The sequence below is a fragment of the Vipera berus genome (genome assembly GCF_964194415.1).
Source record: "Vipera berus genome assembly, chromosome: 17".
NCBI lineage: Eukaryota > Metazoa > Chordata > Lepidosauria > Squamata > Viperidae > Vipera > Vipera berus.
The window spans coordinates 1,782,292-1,807,609 of NC_138220.1; the positions used below are offsets into that span (position 1 = coordinate 1,782,292).

A 25,318-nucleotide genomic window follows, 5' to 3' on the forward strand; every position below is an offset into this window, starting at 1 on the left:
TCTGTACTTCTGCCTTGTGTCTCTTGTGTGTGTGAATCTCAAAAATGGGCTTTGTGCACACGGCTTATGCTGTGCCAAAACTCAGTTTGCAGTAATGTGGGTGAAGCAGAACCCTTGGTGTGTAAATGAGGCTTACAGATGTGCAAAAAAGATACATCAGAACTCTGGATGAGGTTTGCAAGTAAAAATTAAGTGGAAAGATACAGATTTGGGAGACTCTGCATAAAGTGTTTTGTCCATCTTTGGGAACCAGCTGAGTGCAGTGACTTTTTCTATCAAAATAAATCCTTTGTCTTTTTAATTTGGGGAATATAGCGGGAGTCTCAAAATTGGAATCAGTTGTGCCTGTGTCCTTGGGTCAAAGAAAGCCATTGTGTCTTTCTGCATTCTTATATGCCCTTGCCTTTCTGGTTTCTCCTCTATGTTGTATTTTATGGTTCAATTTACATAGGGCACACAGAAGGGTTTGCTTTGCTGCAGTGGCATTTCTTAAAAATGGAGAATGGTACTGCTTGGTGTGTTCTGTCGATCTGCAGTAAATCTCAGGACTCTATAAAGTGCATGAACTTTGAAAGAAAGAAGGAGTTAATTAATCTCTTGCCTCTCTCCTACCAAACAGGAGAGAGAGTTGCCATATTATCCATTATTGCTGATTTGAAGAAATCCAAGGTGGATTATTATTTTTTCCTCCCCTCTGTCTCTTTAGCATTTCACATAGGGAGAAATTTTAACCCAGCACTTAAACACACAATCCGAGTGATTCTGATTGTACTAATTCAATGCACTTATAAACACAATTGGGGTTTCGGATGTGTGCACAGACTGTTTGTTTTTTGATGCTCAGCATTGTCTGCTTGTGGCTGTCTTGCCAACAATTTTTGTGCCTGGGTTCAATATACACTCCGGAAATCAGTGTGTCCTAGTCTGGGCTGCTAGAGTTACTTTTCAAACATGCCAAGCCAGGCAACTGGGGAGTCTGCCCAGCCAGACAGATTGAGAGTACATCGGTACAATATCCTCTTTATTTACTCTGCAACCCTGTTCAGTTCCCAGAATCCTCGGGGTTGGCGGTTGGGTGAGAAAGTGGTACGGTGCGGAAACCCTGCCTTGGCACCAGGCCTGGGGAATAAAGTAGGAAGGATGTGGGTCTCTTGGGGAAAAAAATGTGGATGGTTCAGCAATTTAGCCTGCCTCCCCATTGCCTTAAGAAGCAATAGTGAAATGTAATGCAAAAGGGAAGACATTTTCAATTAGCTCTGTAACGGTGCAGGATTGTCAAATTGCCTCTGAACCGTGGGGATTTACAGATCTATAAATCGGAAGGAAAATCACTTGGCTGCTGGCAGGTGGAGGTGGGGACCCCTTCAGTAAAGGCTTTTTCTCTTTAAATTCCCGTGCATCTATTTTAGAGAAACCCACCCACTCTCGCCCACCACTTTGAGGCCACTGGTCTGCCGAAAGCACGCACCACAAAGGAGGCCAATAATTTTTTTTTTAAAAAAATAAGAGTTAAAAGGAGCAGAACTAAGGGACAAATTAAAAAAAAATCCTCACTTCCTCCTTATGTTTGCTCTTTAGTTTCCACTTTTCGAAGAAGACGAAGCCATTTTCTGGGGACTTCCCCTCCCCCCCTGCTTTTTTTCCTTTCCTCCACCCTCGTCTCCAAGAGCGTCAATGGGAGAGCTATTGTCAGAACATTGGAGTCTAAAGACTGCACATTATCTCTCATAGACCAGGCTGGATGCAGCGTTAATAGCTTCCCGCTCTTTGGCTAATCATGTGCTAAAAGTAGCCAGTGCCAGTCCTGGGTTATGTATAGGAAGAGGAGGAACAGTGAAAACTGGTGTATTTGGCGGGGGGGGGGATACTTTTCATTGTAAGTCCTAGCATTTTTTGGGGGGTATCAAATATTTCTTTGGTGACGCAGGAATATAAACTAGAATGTTCATTATGTTGCTCTGCCACATAAAGCATCACCTTCGGAGACTAGCTAGCCTTTTAACGAAGCTTTTGAGCTGCGAAATAGGGTGGGAATGTCTTGGACTTTGGAAATGAACAAATATCACTGGAAGTAGCCATGAGGGTCATCTAATCCGACACATGTACTCTTATTCCAGACAATGATTGAGCAGTATGTCTGGACAGTGTTTCTGGGGTTCACTTTCTCTCTCTCTCTTTTTTTGGGGGGGGGCATTGTACCATAAAGCTTGTGGATATTTCTCTTTTAGGAAATGTCCATGGATGTTGGTAGAAACATTTTCCTCCTGTGGTTCTAAAATTGATACCATTTGCTTTGGTTTAAACGAGCGAAGACGAGACAGGTAGAGACCCTCCCCCCCCCCACACACAGTTTAAACTATATTGTGATAACAGAGTGGACTTACAGGTTAGCTTTAGCTTCTTCCTCTGTAGAGCTGGGCTTTGTGTGAATGCTTGAATTCGGCTGTAAACACTTGTATTTTGGGAAGGCCTCTCTGTCTTCCATGATTTTTCTCCTTCTGCTCATCAGATCCTGTTTCCAAAAGAATATTGGTTAGAGTTTTTTCTTGCATCAGGAGAATAAACCTTTGTGTAAGGTTGTTGCTGGAAACAAAACGACACTGAAATAAAGTTGAGGTCTGTGGGGGAGGAAATGCTGGTGGGGAGGGCAGGTGGGGGAAAAATCCCACTTAATCTTGCACTGGGCTTGCCTGAATTTTGGCTGAGCTAACGTCTGTTTTGCCCTTAGCTAGGTGTTGTTGTGTTGCTGGCGACAGCCTGAAAACCTATATGTGCTTCTTGGAGTGTGTATGCATGTGGTGGTGGTGGTGGAGTGTGGGTTTGCCTTGTGCTGGGGCTTCCCCTTGAAGCAAATCTTAACTCTTCAGTATGAAGAACAACCTGTTTGGAGGCCAAAGTGGAAAGTTGGTGGAGCCCGGTTCCTATCAGTCACGATCAAGAATGAAGGGACTAGCAGCTTAGATATATCTGGTTTCCTTCTCTACCCTCCCTCATTTAGTGGCATAGGTAGTCCTTGTCTTACGACCACAATTGAGGCAAAAATTTTGGTTGTTAAGTGAATCACTGAAGTTGTTAAGCCAGTAACGGGGGTGTCGAGTCAATCTGGCTTCCCCATTGTCTTTGCTTGTCAGAGGGTCGCAAAGGCTGATCACATGACCCTGGGCCGCTGCGACCGTCATAAATATGAGTCAAGATGCCAAGCGTCTTAATTTTGGTCATGTGACCACCGGGATGCTGCAGTGGGTCGTTAAGTGTGAAAAACGGTTACAAGTCACTTTTTCCATTGCCATTGTAACTTTGGCCACTGAACAAAGAGTTGTAAGTCGAGGACTGCCTGTACTTACTAGTACTGACTGGGGAACTCTGGGAGTTGAAGTCCACACATCTGAAAGTCGTGAAGGTTGAGAAACACTGATCTGTATTTTATTTATTATTTACTGCTGGAGTTAAGTCTATTTCTTTTGGCACTTCCTGACTGTTTTAACTTTTTTTTCTTTGTTTTTCTTGGGATTAAATCTTTGCCATGCGGACTTTGAAATCTTTTAAAGTCACTTCTGGACTTTGTTCTGCTATGTTTTCCCCAGCTCCTAAAGTGTGGTACGTTTCTGTGTTTCTTCTTTTTCTTGGGTTTCCTCCCTTTTCCACGATAGGGTTACTTTTTGAACAACTGCAGACAAGAGTTGGCCGCTTCCTATTCTGTGTTTGTTTGATGTGTCTGGAAAAAAAAGAACTCTTTCTTTTGTGGAACACTTAATTTCTGGGTGTTTTGGAGTGCTTTCGCTTTACAGCTTTTTTCGTCATTGGCATGCTGGTTAAAGGAGCTTAAAGCACAGATGCCTACGATATCAGAAAGAAGATACTTTTGGACTAATCTCTCCGTGCTTTCCTGTAATTTACATTAACACAAGAATTCTGAAGCTTTACTTGCCTATCAGGATAGCCTATTTTACTTTCAAGGATCCTGTTCAGGGAATGTCAAATAGAATGTAAGCATTTTGTTTTCATAGAAATATGTGAAACGCAACTTCCTTTCCAAAGGTTTAAAGGAAATACCTAGAGACCTCTTGAATCTTTGTGGTTGAGGTGTGGAAACATGCCCAGAGAGAATGACAGAAGTTTTTTTTTTTTTGCTCGTGACTTTAGAGTTGAATAACAGTATCAGTCACCAATAAATAATAATAAAATAACAGTTGAGCAGACGCAAGAAAAAGACACAGCCTGATTGGGTTCCCGTGGAATTGTGTGCCTCGATCAGTGCAAAAGACATTTGCATCCTTCTCTCCTTTTTTTCTTTCTGGTTTGTTCCTCAAAGTTCTGCTCAAGTCAGTGGCATCACCTTAAAAGGATAAGGTCATAGACTCTTAATTGCCTCTTGGTTTCCCAATCCCCTTTTTTTGGCTAGCCAGTTTGTGTAATGTCTGTCTCAAACAGTTGAGTAAGGGCATTGAAGCAGCAGACAGGATGTTAAGTGTAAGGAAGTCTGGGTGAAACATAACAGAAGCTCCAGTATGTTGAAGGATGCAGACAGCAACCCTTTCCAGCTTCAGGTTTTAGCTGCTTTGGGATTTTGCAGAAACCACCTTTTGAATTTGGATTGCTGGAGTTTCCATCACATCTTTTATTTTCCCTTCTATTTCCCCTCTTCTGCTCACTCAGATGGTTGCACAAACTGTCACAACCTTCTCATTTTCTTAAAGCTTGCATCATTTGCTTCCTTCCAGCCCTTTCGTTGTTACATGATGCACACTTTTCAAGCCAAAATAAACAGCGTGCTGCTTTTTGGCATTTTGTGCATGTCATGTTTAAGCTGCAAAGCTGAAACTGCATTTTGACTTTGCAAGCAGAAGATTTAAAAAAAAAACCTGTATCACTTCTGTTCTGCTTACTATTCACCTCTCTTCCTGTAATTTTACAAGGAATAGGTTGATTATCACCAGTGAATTAAGAAAATAGTATTCTTTAACTGCGGTTTATCGTGGTAGCTAGGATTTCACATTAGACTCTTCCTTTGGATTTGTCCGCAATCAACCCAACTACTGTATTTTGTAAACTAGAGTTATGGTCCTCAGCTAGTTGGTTTGACATTCAGAAGAGCATCAAAAGAATTTGTAAGCAGAGCGCTATAGGGTTCTGCAGTAAGCAAGGTTGGCAAATATCTGGCAATAATTCTTGCATCCCAGGTTACCGTACTTTTTTTTTTTTTGAACAGCTGACAAAACTTCCAGCTACAGACATGGCCTGCAGTCATTTAGTATTTTTATGTTTTATGGATGCCCAGAGGCCTTTGGGGAAGTGAAACGATGCCACTTCCTTTTCAAGGTACAATTTTTCTGAAAGTCGGTCAAAGCAAAGTCTAGCACCCTGGGCAGTGTTTCAGATGCGCTGATACCCAAATGCAACACACTGTGGGTTCTCAGAGACTTTTCAGAAGCTTTTGCCCTGTACTGAGCCTATAAGACTTTTTAGTGGCGAGCAAACAGCCATGAAATTATACGCCTCTTTAGAGTCTTACCTATGGGTTCGTTTATTCCTCACCCACAGCTCTCTGCTCTGATCTCCAATAATCTATGATCACTGGAGAGCAATGGGTTAGAATTTTTTCCCTGTGCAGTATTTTGTTCCCTGCCTTCTAACAGCCATGTGGATTTTTTGGAAGCCACCTCCGATAGCCCTGCTACTTCTCACCTTCAGGAGTGACTTTCTCAGCATGTGTGGTTAAACAAGAAAAGCACCCATGGCAAATGCTGTCGTGGCATTTTCAGAATCCCCTTTATAACCATGAAATATATCCTTAATTAATAGACTGTAGCAATAAGATACACTCCACCTCACTCTTGCGTCTCATCTTTGCGGCCTCCCTCTAAGCAGGGGGAATATTTGTACAGTTTGGTAGAACCAGCAAGCGTGAAGCTTGAGTTCCCCCCCCCCCCCGCTATCGTGGGAGTAAATCTTTTTTTGGGGGAAAAACCCCTAGTTTGAAGCCCAATAAACTATTCAATTGAGTTGTGGGCAAGCCCGTTTCCTGTTTCTGTTGTAATTATTAGAGACCCTTTTTTTCCTGGTTATTTGTTGTGTATTGGGTTTTCCCTTGCGTTCTCTGGAGGCAAAAAATGGATTTTAAAAAAGCAGGAAAGGGCATTAACACCTTTGTATTTGGGTGTTTAAGAATACCATGGATAGCCAGGAAAACATAGAGCTAGAACATATATATCCAGAGTTCCAGCTTGAAGGCTGAACGACCAGGCACAGACTACACGTCTACAGTTGAGCCTAACAGTTCGGTTGTTAAGGGAGACATTTGTTGTGAGTTTTGCCCCAGGTTTGCGCCCTTTCTTGCCACACTTGTTAAGTTAGTAGCCCGGTTGTTAAAGAACCCGGCTTCCCCCCCCCCCATTGGCATTGCTTGTCAGAAGGTCGCAAAAGGGGGGGGATCGCGTGACCTCGGGGGGACACTGGCAACCGTCGTAAATACGAACCAACGGCTGAATTTTGATCACGAGACCACGGGGGGGGGACGACGCTGCAACGGTGGTAAGTGTGAAAAATGGCCGTTAAGTCCCTTTTTCCAGTGCCGCTGTGACTTTGAAGGGTTACTAAGCAAACTATTATAAGTTGAAGACTTATTTGTATTCTGTTGTGGGCACACGTGGGGAAACCCGTTTTCCATCATGCTGGGCAAAGAAGGAAGATCTGCCTCCAGCAAGCTTCATTAAGAATCCTTTTTTTCCCTCCTTTGGTTACTTAACATGGCTTCCTTTGGGCTATTGATAAGCGTGTGCGCATTTTCAGAATAGAGAAAGCTTTTCTTTGAAGGCCCCCACCTTTTTTTTTGCCGACTTTCAGACAGGAACTTCCCCCTGTGCTGAAATCTATCCTCCCAACTTCCTGGATGTTGTTTCCTGTTGAGAAAGTAAGTTTGTTGAGCCGGGCTTGAGTTGAGGTATTTCTGTTTTTTTTTCCCTTTCTCCCATCCGTTTGCAACCATAGGGGCTAACCCTGCTTTCTGATCTGGGGTGGTGGTGTGTGTGGGGGGGAACCCACCCTACCAGAGAATTTCCATGATCTTAGATAGATTCAGTGGAAGGAGGAGAAGCTACTTCACAGAAGCTGCAGAGCCCAAGGAAAGAGGATTTTTCCCCCCCCAGCAAAACAAAGGATGTGTTCTTAGTCACTTAATGGCTGAAGCAATTAGAGGAATGACACACCCTAATAATGGGATTGTCAGCACTTTGAGCAAAAAATTGAAGCTACTTCTTTTCCAAGAAGTCAAACACTTTTTTTAAAAACTAATGCGAACACACAGCTAAACAGGAATCTGTCTTATGGAATCAGCATGCAGAGTTTCAGGATATTTCCCCATCCTCCCCCAGCCCTGTGCTAAAAAAAACCCAACCAGATTAAATCTGAGACTATTGATGTGCAGAGTGGATGCTTTGCTTCTGAATGACCACCCCCCCCCTTTTTTTTTGTGTGTGTGTGTGGGGGGGGCAGCTTCAACTGATGTCAGTTTTGCTGTCTTTCCAGTGCTTTTCCAATCCCCCAGAGGCTTAGTGACAAGTGCTTATTTTGTGTTGTTCTGCCTTTACACATGATGGAGCATTTTAAGCAATGTGGGAAAATGCTCCATTGCCCATAAAACATTTACCAGAGAGAACTCCTGGTTCTGAAACGAGTGCTTTAATTGGGGTTAAGTCTGCCTTCTGTGAAAATTATTGTGAATGAAATACATTGCTTCCTTTCCCCTCCCCTTTTTTTTTGGAAAATGTCATGTTTGTCTGCAGTGGGTGATTTTTAGAGTGTTGTGAGCTGGTTCTGAAGAGCAGCATGCAAGTAATACCAGACTTGAGCTCACCGCACAGAGTCCCTCTGGTGCGGTTTGCAATTGTACAAGATGTAGTTTAGGAGGAAGACAAAACTTCACCCCAGTTGGGTTACAAAAGAAAAAGAACATGCCCAGAAATGTAAATTGGGCTGGCTTATACTTTATGGACTAGAAATTGAACAATAAAAACAACAAAAATCCTGACACAAAGCATTAGCAAAAGCATTTCATTATTTGGCCCAACAAAACTACATCGGTGGGCCTCGGTGGCGACTGAAGTGTCTTAAAGGAGATTTTCCTCGTAGACTACTTCGAAAAAGACAAGAGCCTGCTTCTTAAGTTGGCACAGACCATTTCGGATTTTCTGTGAACCACATTTCTGCTTGATGTCACAATTCAGCTTGAAATTTAAGTTCCCTTTCTTGAAGCTTGCTCTTTCCTCTTTTGTTTGGGTGGATGAGAAGTTTTGGCAGGAAATGTCTGGGGCTAACAAATATGCACATATATTGTAGCCAACTTGGGTGCTTGTTGCCTTTTGTTTTAGGCCATTGTTGCAAAGCTTTAACTTCCATTTCCAGGGAGAAATTGCCAGTCTCTTGGAATCCAAGTTCTCGCAACTTGTGGGTAGGGGTTTTGAGTTTTTCTGTCTTTCCAATTTGAAGATTATTTCATGGTGGCATTCCCTGGCCATCCGCACATTTACGAAAATAAGCAAGCCCTCAACGGCCACAATGGTTAGCCCAAAATTTCTGTTGCTTAGGTGAGACACTTCTTAAGGGAGTTGTGCCCCATTTTACAACTTCTCCTGCTCTGCTTGCTAAGTGAACCCCTGCAGCTGTTAAATTAGTAGCATGGTTCTTAAGCGAACCCGTTGACGTTGCTTGTCAGAAGGTCGCAAAACGGCAATTGCGTGGGGACACTGCAACCGTCATAAATGTGAAATGGTTGCCGAGTGCCCGAATTTTGACCAGGTGCCCATGGGGAGGGCTGCAATGGTCCCTAAGTGGGACAAACAGGTCACTAAAGGAATTGTTGTAAGTTGAGGACTTACAACAATGCCTTGGCACGGGGGTGGGGGGGCTGAAGACAACTCTTCTGTCAACGTACATCAGAGGCCTCCCAAGGCAGTCCAGAGAATAGACAATGTCCATTGCTTTAGAACAGCGGGGAAGGGGGGGGGGAAGCAGCAAATTGAAAATGTGGAGCACAGGCCTGTAGTAAAAGCTTTGATTTCCCAATGCTACAGTTTGCAAGCCTTCTGTGAATATGATGTCATTCTTGTCTTCACCAAGGCACCTAATCTTGCTGAATTGTGTCTGGGAACCTTCCACCAAGTCAGCCAATTTCTGATAAGGGGTTTTAAGTGTTTGGAGAGTTGATTTACAGCCCCCAGTCTGGTGTGAAGCTTGACAGTATCTCTTTTCAAACTTGTCCCCCTTTTTTCTGTGCTCACCGTCCAATCAACGCTGCCGTTTGTGCCAAACCTCTTTCCCCCCCCATAAGGATTGGGCTGGGAATCTAGGGATACCCCCCCAAAAGAAGAAGACACAAAGGGGAAACCGGTATTCCATATGGGAGGGGGGGAAATGCAAATGACCAACTTGTCTGCAAGGAATATAAATCCTTCCCTTCCCCACCATCTAGTCAGAGCTGAAGAAGCTTCTTGGATGAGAAGCAAAACATCTTCAAAGAAAAGCGAAGTCCACAGTTGCTGCCGGAAAAAGCACCTTTGGGACTTATGGATGGGCGGCGGGGGGGGGGGAAGAATCGAGAAGCACTGTCTTGAGAATTCACGACAGGAAAAGCTTTTCACACAAAGAGCGCTGTGGTTTTCTACCAGGACTTTTTGGAGAGTTGTACATTTCACTGGCCCGTCTTTTCAGGGGCCATTCACCCCTGTCATTCACAGGCCCTGAAAAGAGACGCCTTCTGTTTTTTTGTGCAGGGCAATTTGCATGAAAACAGCCCCCTTTTGTTTCAAACCCCCCCCCCAAGACCCTCTGGATCTCCCTGAGCATAATCCTCTGTGACATCACAATTAGTTCCCTCAGAAATCCATTGTGATGTCACAGGGCAAGGAGAAAGAGGGGGATTGAATGGCCAAAAAAGAGGTCACCCCGTTATCTGGGTATCATTGTAAATAGCAAAGAGGAGAGAATTCAGCTCCCCCCCCCAATACTTTGTTTTCTCCTTCCCCTAGGAGGTGCCAGTGTGTGTGTGTGGGGGGGGTGGGAAATTCCTTGTGTTGGATTTTTGTGATGATCTGCCACAACAGACTGCGGCTTGCCAAATCTGGTCTGGAAGACGCTTTTTAGGGCCTGTTTCAGCTTTGGCACCACTTGCCACGGAGAGAGGCCGCTTGTTAAATATTTTGTGGTCAGTCACGAACCCGAATTTGGAAAGCTTTTTCTCTCTCCCAGCCACCAGCATTTCTCCACTTCGTTTTTCTTTTTTCTTTTTAGCTCCACAACAACAATCCTCTGAATACGGTGAGGCTGGGATGCCAATTTCTGCTGTCTCCTCTCTCCTCTTCCTTCTCTTTTGGACTCAGCCTTAGAGTCAGCCTCCCCACCCACCCCACCCCCTGCCACCCAGAAGCTGCTGAACAGGGCTTGGTGCATGCTGGAACTTCCCTTCCACTGAATGAGCTGTTTGTAAAACGGACTGGAAGCAAAGTCTGTTGGAGAGCAACTCGGGTACCAGGCGTCTGAGTTTTGTTCACATGACCCTGGGGACGCTGAGTGGTCGTAAGTGTGAAAAATGCTCCTAAGTCACTCCCCCCACGGTTGTCATTGTACCTTCCAAAGGTCAGTAAACAGTTGTAAGTCGAGGACTATCTGTATGGCATGCATGGCACACACTGGCTTATATTTGATTTCCAATTTCCGTGCTGCAGGAGACCCTGTACTGTTCTGGACAAACGGCTGTCCAGTCTCTTCTTAAAAGCCTCCAAGTGATGGAGCACCCACAACTTCTGGAGGCAGGTTGTTCCGCTGGTTAATTGTTCTAACTGTCAAGAAATTCCTCCTTAGTTCCAGGTTGCTTCTCTCCTTGATTAGTTTCCCTCCATTGCTTCTCGTCCTGCCTTCGGGGGCTTTGGAGAAGAGGTGGACCCCCTCCTCTTCTTTGTGGCAGCCCCTCAAATACTGGAATACTGCTGTCGTGTCCCCCCTGGTCCTCCTTTTCCGTAGACTAGACGTACCCAGCTCCTGCAACCGTTCTTCATATGTTTTAGCCATTTTTCCTTTGTGGGAAATCTTTTTCCCATCTCCCTGGCTTGGTTTGTGGACTCTAACACTACTGGTAACCGTTACTCTTGGGTGCCCCAAAGCTGGTTCATTAGCGTAGTAGTTGCTGCAAGACTAGCTGCACCTAGCATACTTGCAAAAGAAGGCCTGTTTGCGCCTGTTGAGAGAGAGAAAAATTGGAAGCCAAACTCCGGCCTTCTGAAGGTTTGATCTGGGATGGAGCAATGCTTCAAAGGAACGTCTCTTGATCTCCACTGTTGGTACAATGTCAGAAACAGGGCTGGAGATGCAATCTTGCCCTTTTCATGTGGGATTTTCCTCCTTCCTTTGCTCCAGCTGAGAAAACTGGAAACCATTTTAGGCAATCCACGAAGGTAAATTGCACAATAGTGTGGTTCGTTTCTTTGTTGTTTTTGCAGAATCCTGGGCCTCCTCAATTGTAGACGCTTACGTGGAATTCATAACAGGGTGAGAACATCCTGTGAGTGACAGCACATTGCTAAATTATTTTAAAGGATGAGGGTGTTTTTTGGTGTTGTTTTTTTTTAGGAGGGAGACGCTCAGAGCTATATAGACTTAGAAAGGGAGGCAGTAGCAAACTATTATTCACGGTTGCCAAAACCCCGCCTGGATGTTGAAGTGAACTTGAAGATTTTTATCTTTTTTTTGTGTCTCTCCAGCACATAATGTGCTCTGGCGAAAACCCACAGGGAGTCCTCGACTTAACGACCACAATTTAGCCCAGTATCTGTGTTGTTAAGCGAGACATTTGTTAAGTGAGTTTTGCCCCGTTTTACGACCTCTTTTAGTAACTCGGTTGTTAAGAGAATCTGACTCCCCCCCCCCATTGACTTTGCTTGTCAGAAGGTTGCAAAAGGGCCTGACGTGACCTTGGGACCCAGCAATGGTCATAAAGTCTAAGCATGGGGTTTGTAGTCCATCCTGTGCGGGCTGGCTGGATGAGGAAAGCTGTTCCGTAGGGCCAAATCCAGGAGCTCTTTGTGGGAGGGAAGGAAAAATAAACCTTCCCGGTAGAAAAACATTTTATGATGACAAAGGTTGTTGTGACTGGGTGTACACAGCTGGTATGCTGGTGGCTCTAGTGTCTTTTTATTTATGTTTATTCCACTGAGGTTTGCTGTTTGTTTTTCAGAAAGCAACAACCCTATACAGCCTTCCCTCTTGGCTTTTGAAGGAAAAAAAACACACGAATACACAATATTACAACACCTTCTTTTACCTTGGGAAGTTTTTCATCTTGCCCCATGCCTCCTGTTTGTTTGTTTTTTTTGTGTGGTTTTTTTTTTTTAAACCTGCAGTCTTAACTCCGATGCTGGGAGGCATATCATCCAGTGTTACCCAAGCCACTTATGCATTTTCAGTTGAACGCCCGATGCAAATGCAGGCAATTAAGCAAGGGGTTTTTAATTAGCAGTTAAAGTTCATGTGCAAAGTATCTTGCCTTAATTGCTTGACAGTTTTGTTGTAAATTTGTGAAGTCCCCCCCCTCCAACTCAACTATAAAAACTGTGATATTTTTTTTTTTTGGTAACATTGTTAATTTCCTTGAGAATCACTCTGTGCAAGTTGACCTCCTTGCTTTCTGCTTCTCCATTCATAAAGCTCTTTCACAAACTGTGCAGAAGAGGTAAATGGTGCCTGTTAATTGCCTCTAATTAAAATATTGCTTTCATTCTCTTTTTTAGAATTAATGGGAGGGCTAAGGTGTATCGAATTCCTCCCCCCCCCCAACGGTTTCTGTGCTACAGAATTGCCTCGCTTTCGACCCGCCTTTTGAGGCGCCAATGTCCAGTGTGACTTGGATTGACTTTCGGTGTGTGTGTGTGTGTGTGTGTGTGTGTGAACACCATTTGATAAACGTGGCAGTGCTACAGATTTCTGTTTATATTTATGCATTTGTTGGAATCACAGCTCACTTTTTCTTCGCAAGCTCGGTTGGCCGTACAGAGTAAACCAATCCTGCGAGGTAGGCTCAGCTGAGAGAAACTGACTGGCTCAAATGTCTGCTCGGTGACTTTCTAAGATGGACTTTGAGCTTAGACAATGCCTGGCTTTCCCTGGCCCTACTCAAACTCTACCCATTATATTATGATAGCTTAATAACAGTGATTGGTGATGGCAGTGAAACCAGCATTCCCAGGACAGGCAAAAAAAAAGGTAGCATTAACTAAAGAAATGCACTGTTGGTTAAATTATCATGTATTAATGAAATTAGCTCTAACCTTCTCAGCATCCTGCAAATCCCATGAGACCTGGCTATATTATCAGGCCTGGGGGCTCCAGGGCACCAGGGCAAATTTCATTAGCTCCCTTATTATATACCCTCCACTTCTGTTTTGTGTGTCTTTTTACAGTTATTGTTTAATTGTCACTGATTTTTTTTTCCAAATTAAGTGCTGTATGCTGTCTAAAGTCACCTTCATGCAAGGTGGGTGGCAAGGAATATAAAGATAGAGATAGATAGATAGATAGATAGATAGATAGATAGATAGATAGATAGATAGATAGATAGATAGATAGATAGATAGATAGATAAGGAAGGAAGGAAGGAAGGAAGGAAGGATACATGGATATATATACTTTAGTTCTCAACATAACTTGAGGCAAACTTCCCATCAGGATAGTCATCCAGCTCTCCAACATTTTCAGTGGGAATCTTCTGTGCTATACAACTTTGGAATGTGCTTTTAGGATACGTATTCCTTATTTAATTCTGCAGCTCAGTAACCCGCAATTGAGCACTGCCAAGTGGCCTTGAAGCAGAAATCAGATTAAGCCATTGCACCCCAATTAAAAGAGACATAAAGGTCCTCAGTGTGTGAAAGGTGAGGAGGCTGATGCATTCCTCCTAGCACAGAAGTGAGAGGGGCTGTCGTAGAGGAGCCAACCTCTTCGCCAAAGCCCCTGATGGCAGGACAAGAAGCAAAGGATGGAAACTAGTCAGGGAGAGAAGCAACCTGGAATTAAGGAGGAATTTCCTGGCAGTGAGGACAATTAATCGATATAATAGCTCACCTCACCGAGTTATAGGTGCTCCATCACTGGAGGTTTTCAAAATAGATTGGACAACCATTTGACCGGGATGGTATAAGGCTCTGCCTTGAGCAGGGGTTTCGACTAGAAGACCTCCAAGGTCCCTTCCAGACCAGGGATTGTATGTTCTGCATTTCCAAATCACACTCTGGCTGTGTCCAAAATGTCAAACTGTCCGTTAGATATCTTATCTTTTTCTCCCCTGGAAGTTAGGAGCTTTCCCCCCATCATTTCAGGACCTCTCTTGCTATGATCAGAAGCTATCTTTTCCAGATCATTGTAACTTCAAGTCGTCATTAAAATGGTGTCCAGCAGCTTAATTATAGTTAAAGCTCAGTTGCTTTTTCCATTAAGAAACAAAAGGAAACACAGCTGTGTCCCCCTCCCCCCCCCCCTTAGAAGGCCTTTATCTTCCCATCTGTTTTATTTTGCTTTGGGTTGAAGACTCGTAGAAGAAGAGAGGATTTATTGATGCCCCGGCTTCTTTTCCCTCTTACTGTACTTCTTCAGAAATAGGACGATGAAATATTCTTCCATTTAGAATACCTTGGCGGAAAGTAATTCTTAGGTCAAAGGTAATTGATTGGAGAGGAAGCTTCTTGGACGAGAAGCAAAACGTCTTCAAAGAAACACACCTTGCTTGATGGAGCCTTCTGGTACCGTAGACGCCAAAACACGTACATTTCCTTCTGTGTCGTCTAGGATGGGTAGTGTCACCAGTTTCCTATGTAGGCTACACCTATATAAAATGAGATATATTAATGTCTGCCATTCCCAAGATTCTCAGCCAGCCTTCAAGTCTCCAGCCGTTTTTTGCAATTGGTTGGTTTTCATTCCGTGCAGGCTTCTATCGATGGCTTACGTTGTGTTTGATCTCCCCAAATGAATAAAATTAAAGCAGTGTTCTCATTGTTTATAAAGGCATCACTTTTTAGCGGCTTGCACTCGGATGAACAAAGTCGTATGGGTTGCTGTTTACAAGTGAAAGTAAAAGCTAATATTGGTTTTTTAGACAACACTTGAAGCCTTCCTTTCCTGATCCCACGGCGGTTAGAATAATGAATGCAACGGCTTTGTAGAGATTTGCAAACACATAGGAAGTGTATAAACATGCAGATCGCAAATTCAGTTTTGGAGAAACAGAAATAATTTGGGATATTTCTGATGCTGTGCTGGAGCTGTAGTAATTATTGTTAGGCAACTTCCAGAAGGGATGAGTTATCCTTCCATCCAAATTTATGGTTTGAATGAATCTTACACAGTTTTTTAAAAAGTGCATCTTGGTAAGGTTCAAAATTTAAAGAGCTGACAAATTAATAGTATTACTGTCAAGTTAGACTTCATCCCTGCCAAATTCAAACTCCTCCACATATATTTTATATCAAACTTTTATCAAAGAATGGAGAGACAGCAAATGCCAAGAGATCTCATATTAGATAAATGGGGTTTTTTAACAGTCTCTCTTTGCTTTTTAGATATCCTAATTGCTAATCATGCCCCCCATGTTAATAATAATAATAATAATAGTAATAATAATAATAATAATAGGCAAGGGGCAGATGGTGGAGAAGAGAACAGTGTTTTGAATGCCTTATATCTCCATGCTGTGGAGGAAAAATGTAAACACCCTCTTTATTCAAATTTGTCCCAGGACAGGTTTAATTGTGTGACCCGACCTCACCCTGGTCTCCTACAACAGATGGCCTTACAAGACTCTTTTACTTTCTTCCATGCCTTGCTGAGTATTATTCCAAATATGGGGGAGGGGAAGGGGGTCCCTTTTGGTATATGTGTTAAAGTGACAATCTTGCTGGTGTGTTCCTGTATGCTGACTTTAACAAGTATCAGCTTTCATTTTATGCCAAGAAATAATGGGAGAGGCTGGATTTTTAAAACTTCAGCAACATGGGACCCACTCACCAACTTGGGGAGAACAAAACGAACTTGGGTTGATACGTTACACCGTGCCACCTTTAGGGCATTATTGAGAAATAAACCCCAGGCGGTTCTGAGCGTGGTGTGCAAAACCACAACTTTGTTTGCACACCGTGTGAAGCCAATTGTCATCAGCAAGTTGCGTAAAACTGTCCAGATCTGTTTTCTCTCAAAAGTTTTAGCTGATTTGGTTGTAACTACCAGGAAGATTGTTTTATACTGCAAGAAAATGGCAATGCAATACCGCACTGGTGAGACTTGACACTTGAAATCCTGCATCCAGTTCTGGTCATCACAATACAGAAAAGTGTTTGAGACTCTAGAAAGAGTGCAGAGAAGAAAGAGCAACCGGGGTGATTTGGGCTCTGGAGGCTAAAACATGAAGAACAGTTGCAGGAATTGGGTATGTCTAGTTTAATGAAAAGAAGGGCTGGACTAGAAGACCTCCAAGGTCCATTCTATTCTGTTCTGTTCTATTCTATTCTATTCTATTCTATTCTATTCTATTCTATTCTAGTCTAGTCTAGTCTAGTCTAGTCTAGTCTAGTCTAGTCTAGTCTAGTCTAGGACTAGGGGTGACATAACAGTCTTCCATTATCTAAGGGGATGCCACAAAGAAGAGGGAGTTAACTTATTCTTCAAAGCACCAGAGGGCAGGACTTGAAGTAACAGGTAGAAGATCTTCAAAGAAAGATCCAGTCTAGAACTAAGGAGAAATTTCCTGACCGTAAGAACAATTAATCAGTGGAAGGGCTTGCCTTCAGAAATTGTGAGTGCTCCATCACTGGAGGTTCTCAAGAGATTAGACAGCCATTTGTCCGGAATGGAATAGAGTCTCCTGTTTCAGCTGGGCGTTGGACTAGGTCCCTTCCATCCCTGTTATTCTATGTTCTATGAAGCGTGTGCCAAGTTGAATCTTGCCAGGAGGTAAAAATGATCTGAATTGGAGTCAGCCTCCATAACCTTCGCCACAACTGCTGAAAAACCTCACCTGTTAATTCTCTCTGCATGCAAAAACCTCCATTAACTTTCACTGCGTTGGATAGGTATGCCAATAATGAAAAAAAGAAAAAAAAGAAAGAAAGAAAGCTTTTAGTCTGAATGAAGTTGGCTTCCGTGAGCGGTGGTGGGCTTGAGGGAACATGTGGATAAAAAAAAAGGAAGAGTGGAAGAGCTAAAGGGAAGAGATAATCTTTGCATTCGTTCTCCCTCCCCTCTTCCTAGCCCCCCACCCCTGCCCCTCGCAGCACAGTTGCACAGCTATGGATTTTAAATAATTTAACCAATGCGGAGAGTGGCGTCTGCAGCCGCGGAGAGCAGGAAACGCTCAACCAGCAGACAGACAGTCTGGCCAAAAGAATGACAGGCTTGCATTCAATCTCCCTTCATGTCATTTGGGCGAAGGGATCCTGTTTTAAGAGAGTTCCAGTAGCTCTCCACGGCGGGGGGGGGGGGGCGAAGAGTTCTCCAGGAGGCTATCTAAGAAGGAAAAAGAAATGAGAACTTGCTTGATAGAGTAATTGAGGGTTTGGGGATTGTTTCCCCCCCCCCAGCCCCACTATTTTTTTGTCTCTCTGTTGCAGCCATTAGCGCTCAAGTCTCATCCTGGGAAGTCATGAGAGGGTTTGAAAAAAAAGCCTTGAGAAGCTCCAGTGAAAATCATCGGGGGGGGGGGGGGCGTCGTGCAGGTTCCCTTTTCCAGTAGAAGAAGAATGGCAGATGGGGGAGATTTTGGCGATCTGGGTCCTTTCCTTGCTAAGCAGTGATTAATTTTATTGGGGTTGGTTTGACCGAGCCAGGTTCTCGTAATATTGCTAAGTCAGGACCAAATTCCAGAGCAGCTCAGCCCGACTCTTCAGAGCATATTTTGAATCCCACAAGGGGAATTGAAAAGGAACTGAGGGAAAAACCACAGGTCAGATGGGGCAGTTAACAAAAAATAAATAAACAAACCAGAATTTCTGGCTTACTGTAAAAGAATCAGCATCGTTGCTGATTTCCCAGTGTGGTGGCTCTCCAAATGCAATGGACATCAATGTAATTGTCAATGTTCCAGTACTTTCTGTTTGAAATCTGAACTTTTCTTGGGTAGATTCCTTCATGGTGATTGTTTTAACTTTTTAACTGACTGCTTTTTGTCCTTGTCTGGTTTTTCTTGAAAAGAATAAACGACCCCAATTTGCATTTAAGTGGGTCACTATCTACGGTTTGCATAGAGATTCTTTGCACCTGAACCCCAGAGGCAATTGAGTTTCAATCCTGGAAGGCCTCTAGGTGTGGTCTGCCTTCATGTGTGGGTACCTCTGATGAAAGGCACGAACTGAATGTGTGGTAATTGTTGCCGTCCCGTGGAGATAATGCAAAGGAGGCCGTAGTATCCTAAGACATCCTTAAGTTGCATAGGACTGTATATATCTGCATGGCGTGCTTCACACAATCTCCTAAAACCCAGGTTTGTTTTTTAAAAAACCAAGTTTGCTGCTGCAGTGCCCCTCTCTAAATAAATCTCTTTTCTGTTGTCCAGTTGAAGCAGGGGCTTACCCATTCAGATTCCCCAAAACTACACACAGCTTGTGAACATTTCCCGGGGATTTTTTTTTTTAAAGTGGCCAGCCGATGGCAAATTTGTAACGCGAGGAGGGATTCTTAACCGTTAATCATAACTCTTTCTGATGATGTTGATTAATGTTGGTGAAGTTAAATATAGTTTTTTCTCTTGGCCCCGCCCCCGTTCATTTTGGTGGGGTGTGTGATCCCAAGCCAAGTGCGGTCGTTGGCTCTAAAACCTTATTATCCCTTGAAGGAAAAAGTTGCATTTCTAATCTCTACCCCCACCCCCTTGAATTCCTCCCCCCACCCACCCACCCAACTTGACAGAAGTTGAGAGGCTGGGCTGGTGGTATTTAGAAAGATGAATACAGCTGCTGGGAACTGGGGTAGCCCGGCCTTTGTATCTAGCATTGTGTCAGACTACTGAATATTAATATTGGCGTGGTGGTAGGAATGAGAATATGCTGATCAGGATGCAAGTTCTGCATCTCGCTCTCTAACACCGAAGCTTTTTTTTTCTTTTCTTTTTATCAATGGAGCTCTCTGGTACTGCTTGAAAGTAAAAAATAAAATAAAAATAAAAATTCAGCATCATAGAAAAATACTGGGTTTCCAAAGAGAAGGCAAACAGCCCCAAAGTTTCAGTTTGGTTTGAGGGGCTGCCCCAAATAAGCGGGGTGTGGGGTTGTTTCAACTTATTTTCCAAAGCACCTGAAGGCAGGACAAGAAGCAACGGTTGGAAACTAACGAAGGAGAGAAGCAACCTAGAACTAAGGATAGATTTCCTGACAGTGAGAACAATTAACCAGTGGAACGGCTTGCCTCCAGAAGTTGTGGGTGCTGGGCATATGTGAGGTTGGATTGTGTTTTGGGGGGGCCAGGAGTGTGGGGTTTTTATTTTTATTTTATAATGCTTTTTTCTGTTTTTTATTGTTGTTATTACCCGGGGTCAGTGCTTTTTTTGTAAAAGAAAAAGGTGCCGGAACTCACACATGTCATACAACCCGCCTTGCCTTACCCTACAAGGTTCCATCCAAAAAAGGTGCCGGAACTCCGTTCTGAGCGTTTTATGAGAAAAAAAAGCCCTGCCCGGGGTTATGTTGCATCAGATGGGCGGCTGTATGCCTTTTCCCAATAAATAAATAAATAAATAAATTAAATAAAATATGTGGGTGGTTGAGGAGAGTTTGATCTTTGCTGGGAGAGCCGTGTGAAGTTGAACTGAGCAAGGGAAGATACGATGCATTTGAACTTCACGGAGAATTTTTATTTTTTTTTATATTCCCAAAGGGAGCAGCAGGGCAGGTGTGGCCAGTTGCATGAGAGGACATTGATCTTTCAGTCTGATTCAGAGAGATGCCAAGGGTACTTCTCGGTCTGGGAAGCAGAGTCAAGTCTTCAGACTGGTTGGCAAGAAATTACAAGGGGGGGGGCGGCGAGCGGGTCCCAGTCTTGGAGACTCGTTGGAAAGTATGCGTACTTTTTATTTTGGTAAACCGCCCTCATTTTTAGCTGCAAAAATCCCCCACTTTGAATTTTTACAGATTGTGCTTGCAAAAGGCTTGGAAAAGGGCAAAAACTAAAAAAAAAACAACGAAAAAGTAAAGCGGCTTGTTGCTTCTTGCTCGTGTAGCTTTGGGGCGTGACTCTCTCGAGTTCTTTGCCACAGTACAGGATTTGAAGAGCATGCAAGTCTCTGGAGAGGCAGCTCAGTTTTTCTAGGAACAAGGATTTTTTTTTAAACAAAAAACACAAAAAAACCCCCCCCCACACACAACAACATTCAGTTTGCATGTGCATGCAGGCAACTGGACTATAACACAAGAATTCCTTTGCTGACTTTCAAGTCTAGGCAGGATCAAAGTCAGTGGCTTAGTTAATTCCCTCACTCCCGTTTTGAAATTTGACCTGGCATAAAAAGGGGCACCCCTGTTCCCCTGTTATATTTAAGAAAACTCGTCGTTTTCAGACCACCTCGATAAGTAATTACAGCTCAAAGCGAGTGTTTTTGAAGGCCCCAACAATAAAGCTTAGCTTTGGAGAAATAATGTCGAAGCAGCAAACACGCATACCCAAACAGAAGGTGAATTTCTTGAGAAGATGTTGAAGAAACGGCCTTTTCTCCAGAATATATTACAAGCTCAGACCGTCCATTGGCTTGTCTTAAGGCTGCATCATTTAGGCTTAGTCTGCATCATTCTCTGCATGTATATTAGTACAGGTTGACTTTCAGCAGTTCATTTAGCGACCGTTCTGTTAGAGGACTCCCTGGTCAGTTTCCAAGTATGAGTGGCCCCAGGCTTCTCCGTGGGAAGCCTTCAGGGTTAAGCCCTGATCCTCCCATCAGCTTCTTCTCCGCCTTTTAATTCGATCTCGATTCCTGCTGCAGGAGAGAGAGAGACGGACAGCCATAGACGACAAGATCACCTTACAGAAAGCTTTGGTGGATTTGTTTTGATCCTTTGATGAATTGGGATGGCAGATGTTTGTGCTCCATCTGGGTCGCACCTGGCAAGGTGCGCTCAGCTTTTAACCACACGGGAATCCAGTTCCTCTACTTCTGTGAAAACTACCGATCAAGGCGAGAAGGGAGAAAGTAGGCTGTGCCAGACGGTCGTTCACTTTGGAATTGTCTGGTCTGATTGAGCTGGCCTCCGCCATTTGCTAAATACCGATAGTCCTCAACTTACAACATTTCGTTTCGCAACCGTCCAAAGTCATAACAACACTCCTGTAAAAAGTGACTTGTGACCATTTTTCACACTGAACGACCATTGCAGCATCCCCATGGTCACGTGATCAAAATTCAGAGGCTTGGCAGCTGACTCATATTTATGACGGTCGCAGTGTCCCTGGGGGTGGGGTCATGTGTTCCCCCTTTGGACAAGCCAAGTCAGTGGGGCGGCCAGATTCACGTAACAACCATGTGACTAACAACTGCAGTGATTCAGTGATTTGTCAAATGGGGCCCAAAAATCGCTTAACCAATGTCTCACTTAGCATCATAAATGTTGGGCTCAACTGTGACCGTAAGGCGAGGACTGCCTGTAAGATCCTGGTTCCTCTTAAGTGGGAATACCGTAGCTTGAACCCAGCACTCTGTCTGTGCAAGGCGTCTGCCTGATGGCTGAGCATTAGCGCCTGTGAAGTATGGCTAATATAGAAACTGGCATTTTCTATATTAGTGTCCTGCCAGGAGACAATCTGGCTAGATAGAACAACTGAAAAACAGGGCCATGGAGTGCTTATACAAGGCAACAACTGCCTCGGAGGCGCCAGAGGAAAAACTTCCTCTTTTAAAATAAAAAGTAAAAAGCAAGTGAAGAGTGACAAGAAAAAAACAAAAAGTCTGCTTGGGACACATGCCTCTTGCGACAGGACCGAGCTAACTTTTGCAGAATTCTTTTAAGCCCTGCCTGGCTAGTTCCTAATGCGTGAACCGCAGCCACAAAAGTGCAGCTGACTCAGCTGAGCTTGGTTGAAATGTACAGCTTTCAATGTATCGTCTGGGCCAGCCTTTTACAGCTCAGCACCTTCCCCCACATCCTCTGTGTGTGTGTGTGTGTGTTTGTTTTTACATTTCAATATCTTCTTTTTGGGGGGGGGCCCTAGCCAAAGTAGCCGAGGGATATATAAGAGGTGCATTTCATTAAACAAGAGCACAAAACATCCCCTTTAACGATACGCCTGGCGTATTTGAGTCCCCTCCTTCATCCCAACTGCACTGGGCATCTCAAAGAAAGGGGATGAAAGGTTAAATCGTAACATCTTTACTTCTCTTCTCCACCTTCTTAGATGTGGCTTTCCCCTCTTCCAAGAATTTTCTTGACACCAAAGGATTGCTCAAGGGAAAATCAGGTGGCAATTGGTGGTTTGGTGAAGCTGTCGGGAATGGGGGGTTCAGCACTGGAGGGAAGAAGGCTGAGTAAGGACGTTCACCAGCCAGGATAAAGCAGGCATTATAAGAACTGAACTCCTGACATCAGATTAAGTGGGTCATTGAGCCTCAGAAGTGGGTCATCTGTCTCTCCTATGAGGTGGGCCTGCTGCTTCCTTGCCAGGAGTAACAACTTGCTGCAAAGGTTACAAACCCCACAAGGCTCTTGGGGTGGGCAAGACAGCCTTGCTCTGTACGATAACTAATTTTTTAACCCCCCGCAGCAGTTTGCAGCGTGCTGTGCCTTCCGCGTTGGCTGCTATGATGGGTGAGAAGCCGCAGTTGCCTCTCTTTGGCTGTGGCCTTGGAAGTCCAAGAGAATTCTTTCTTTTCAAACATCCCAGCGGAAGTCAAGCATGCAGGGTTGCCTAGAGCTTCTATAGACCCTCTTGAGGCAGATCTTATTTTAAAAGCCATTCCTTTTATTACTATATTTCCAAGGCCACCCAACTCTTTTGAGAACTCTGGGCATGAAGGTAGTTCGGTATAACCTGGAGCAGGTTGGGCCAAAACACCAAAACAACAACAACAAAAGTCTCCTCCTCTTTTTCTTTCAGGAAGCAAAATCAGGTGCATAGCAGGACGGGTGTGTGTGTGTGTGTGTGTGTGTGTGTCTCCCGTCTGGTTCCTAGGGCATCCTGCCTGCCTCCACAGCCTTTCCCCCCCCCCCCAAGAAAAAGCTTCTGCTTTGTACCTTGTGGGTTTGCTTTTAGCCGAGCCGTTAAGCTTTCTGCAAGGAGACGGTGGCTGTGTATCCAGCTGGAGGTTTCAGTATTAATACCGCATTAGGCAGATGGAAATGAGGCTGAAGTGTGTTTTCTCTCTGTGTGTGTGTGTGTGTGTGTGTGTGTGTGTGTGTGAGAGAGAGAGAGAGAGAGAGAGAGAGAGAGAGAGAGAGAGAGAGAGAGAGAGAGAGGAGAAGGGAAGAGGAAGCTGTGTAATTACACATGGCAGCTTTTCTTTGAGGTTGGAAAACAGCAGGACCAACTTTTGGCCTTGCTTTCCAAATGCAGAACAGTTAAAATCCACATCGCAAACCCTCTGATGCACAGACAATGCACAGGTTTTTTTTTTTTAGTATTTTTCAGATAAGTGGTTGACGGTCAGCATCTGACAAGTTACTTTGCTGAATCAGGCAGGCCTTCTGCGTTTGTCCCCTTTTTGCCAATCATAAAGGCTAAAGAGAGCTTTTGGCTGCCGGTCAGAAAGCCGCAATCACTTTGTTTCTGCAACACGACAGTGACTTTCTTGTTCATCATTTAATACCAAGGATCCTGTACTTGTCCTCTTTGCTCCCTGATATAAATATATGTATATATTTCCTGTAGACACCCTCAGTGTTTAGTAGAGCTTTCTCTGCACCATCCGAGAATTTCTGCAAGATTGAAATACCATCTGGATCAAGAGTCAGTCTCTGTGTGTGTGTGTGTGTGTTTTGCAGTCCCTTAAGTGGAGCTAACTTCTTGAAAGCAGCGTCCTATTTTTAACGTCTTATTGGCACCTAAATTATCACTGGGAGAATAAGTGCGGCAGCATTATATGTTGTCTAAGATCAAGAGCTCAGGCTGCTGCATCTGGTTTTGTTTTGTGCTGTTTCGGTACTGTGGGGAGGGGGAAATGGAAGCTTAAACATGCCTGTTTCTGACCTTGCCTACAGATAGGGGCAATAAACAGAGGGTGCAGATTCTTCCCCCCCCCCATTTCTGCAATGTCTGAACCTGACTGGAAGAAAGAATTAAAACATCACATTGGAGGCTAAACCATTAATTTAATTACCTACACAGCAGTGCTTGTATCCTGTCATTCCCTCTCTCTCTCTCTCTCTCTCTCTCTCCCTCCCTCCCTCCCTCCCTCCCTTGAAATCCTTAAAAAAGCACTTCCTCCCATCTGTGTCCCAGCATCTTCTGGAAGTAGCTTGCAATTAAGGTCAAGCCTGAATGGGATTGCTTTTTGTGGCCACTCTGGCGTGCAGGGGCTTGAGACTCGGGCGCTGGGTGTGTACGTGTGTTGGGATTTACTCCCAGCGTGTCCCTGTGAATCCTAACCCTCGCTTTGAACCTCCTGGCTTTTGACAGTGCCACACACTCCATAAAACACGGCAGGCAGCCTGGGCTGGCTAGAGAAGGTGGCGCAGTAGAGCAAGACTTTTTTTCCCCCCCAACCTAGGGCCAAAATCCTGCGCCCTTGCCACTTCAGATAGGGCAGTGTTTTCTTGGAACATCTCCCAAGATGGCTGGCAGGTGGCTGAATTGGCGTCCAGTTGTCCCCCCCTTCCAAAGATGGGGGGGAATAGACAGGACTAGACTGGACTAGACTCAGAATACACTAGAGGCTAGAGTAGAATCAGAATAGACGAAATATAGGATAGGATAGGATAGGATAGGATAGCATAGGATAGGATAGGATAGGATAGGATAGGATAGGATAGGATAGGATAGGATAGGATAGGATAGGGTATGCTTTAAAACTTGCTGGCTGAGGAATTCTGGGAGCTGAACTCCACAAGTCTTAAAGTTGTCAAGCTTGCAGACCTCTGCACATGTTCAACAATGGCTTCATTTCCTACCTGAATCCATCATATGGCTTGTTTGAGGCCGCACGTTGGGCTCTTTCTTTTTTCCTTCCTTCCTTCCTTCCTTCCTTCCTTCCTTCCTTCCTTCCTTCCTTCCTTCCGTATTTATTTATTTATTTCCATGGTTTAGGAAACACGTCTCCTCCTAAGAGATTGGAGATAGTAGAGAGAAAAGAGCACATAGCAGCTTGCAAGCGCTT

At 44.1% G+C, this 25,318-nt stretch overlaps 1 protein-coding gene and 1 long non-coding RNA gene across 3 annotated transcripts in view; one reads left to right on the plus strand and one right to left on the minus strand.

The window, feature by feature from the left end:
• SKI (SKI proto-oncogene) overlaps nucleotides 1-25,318 on the plus strand; it is an 89,014-nt gene that overhangs the window by 2,078 nt on the left and 61,618 nt on the right. The gene's annotated exons all lie outside the window — the stretch shown is intronic.
• Nucleotides 2,468-25,175, minus strand: LOC308675864. The gene is made up of 3 exons (XR_014028227.1): nucleotides 25,113-25,175; nucleotides 6,822-6,899; nucleotides 2,468-2,512 (listed from the first exon to the last, which is right to left on the minus strand). It is a non-coding gene; the product is annotated as an uncharacterized lncRNA (long non-coding RNA).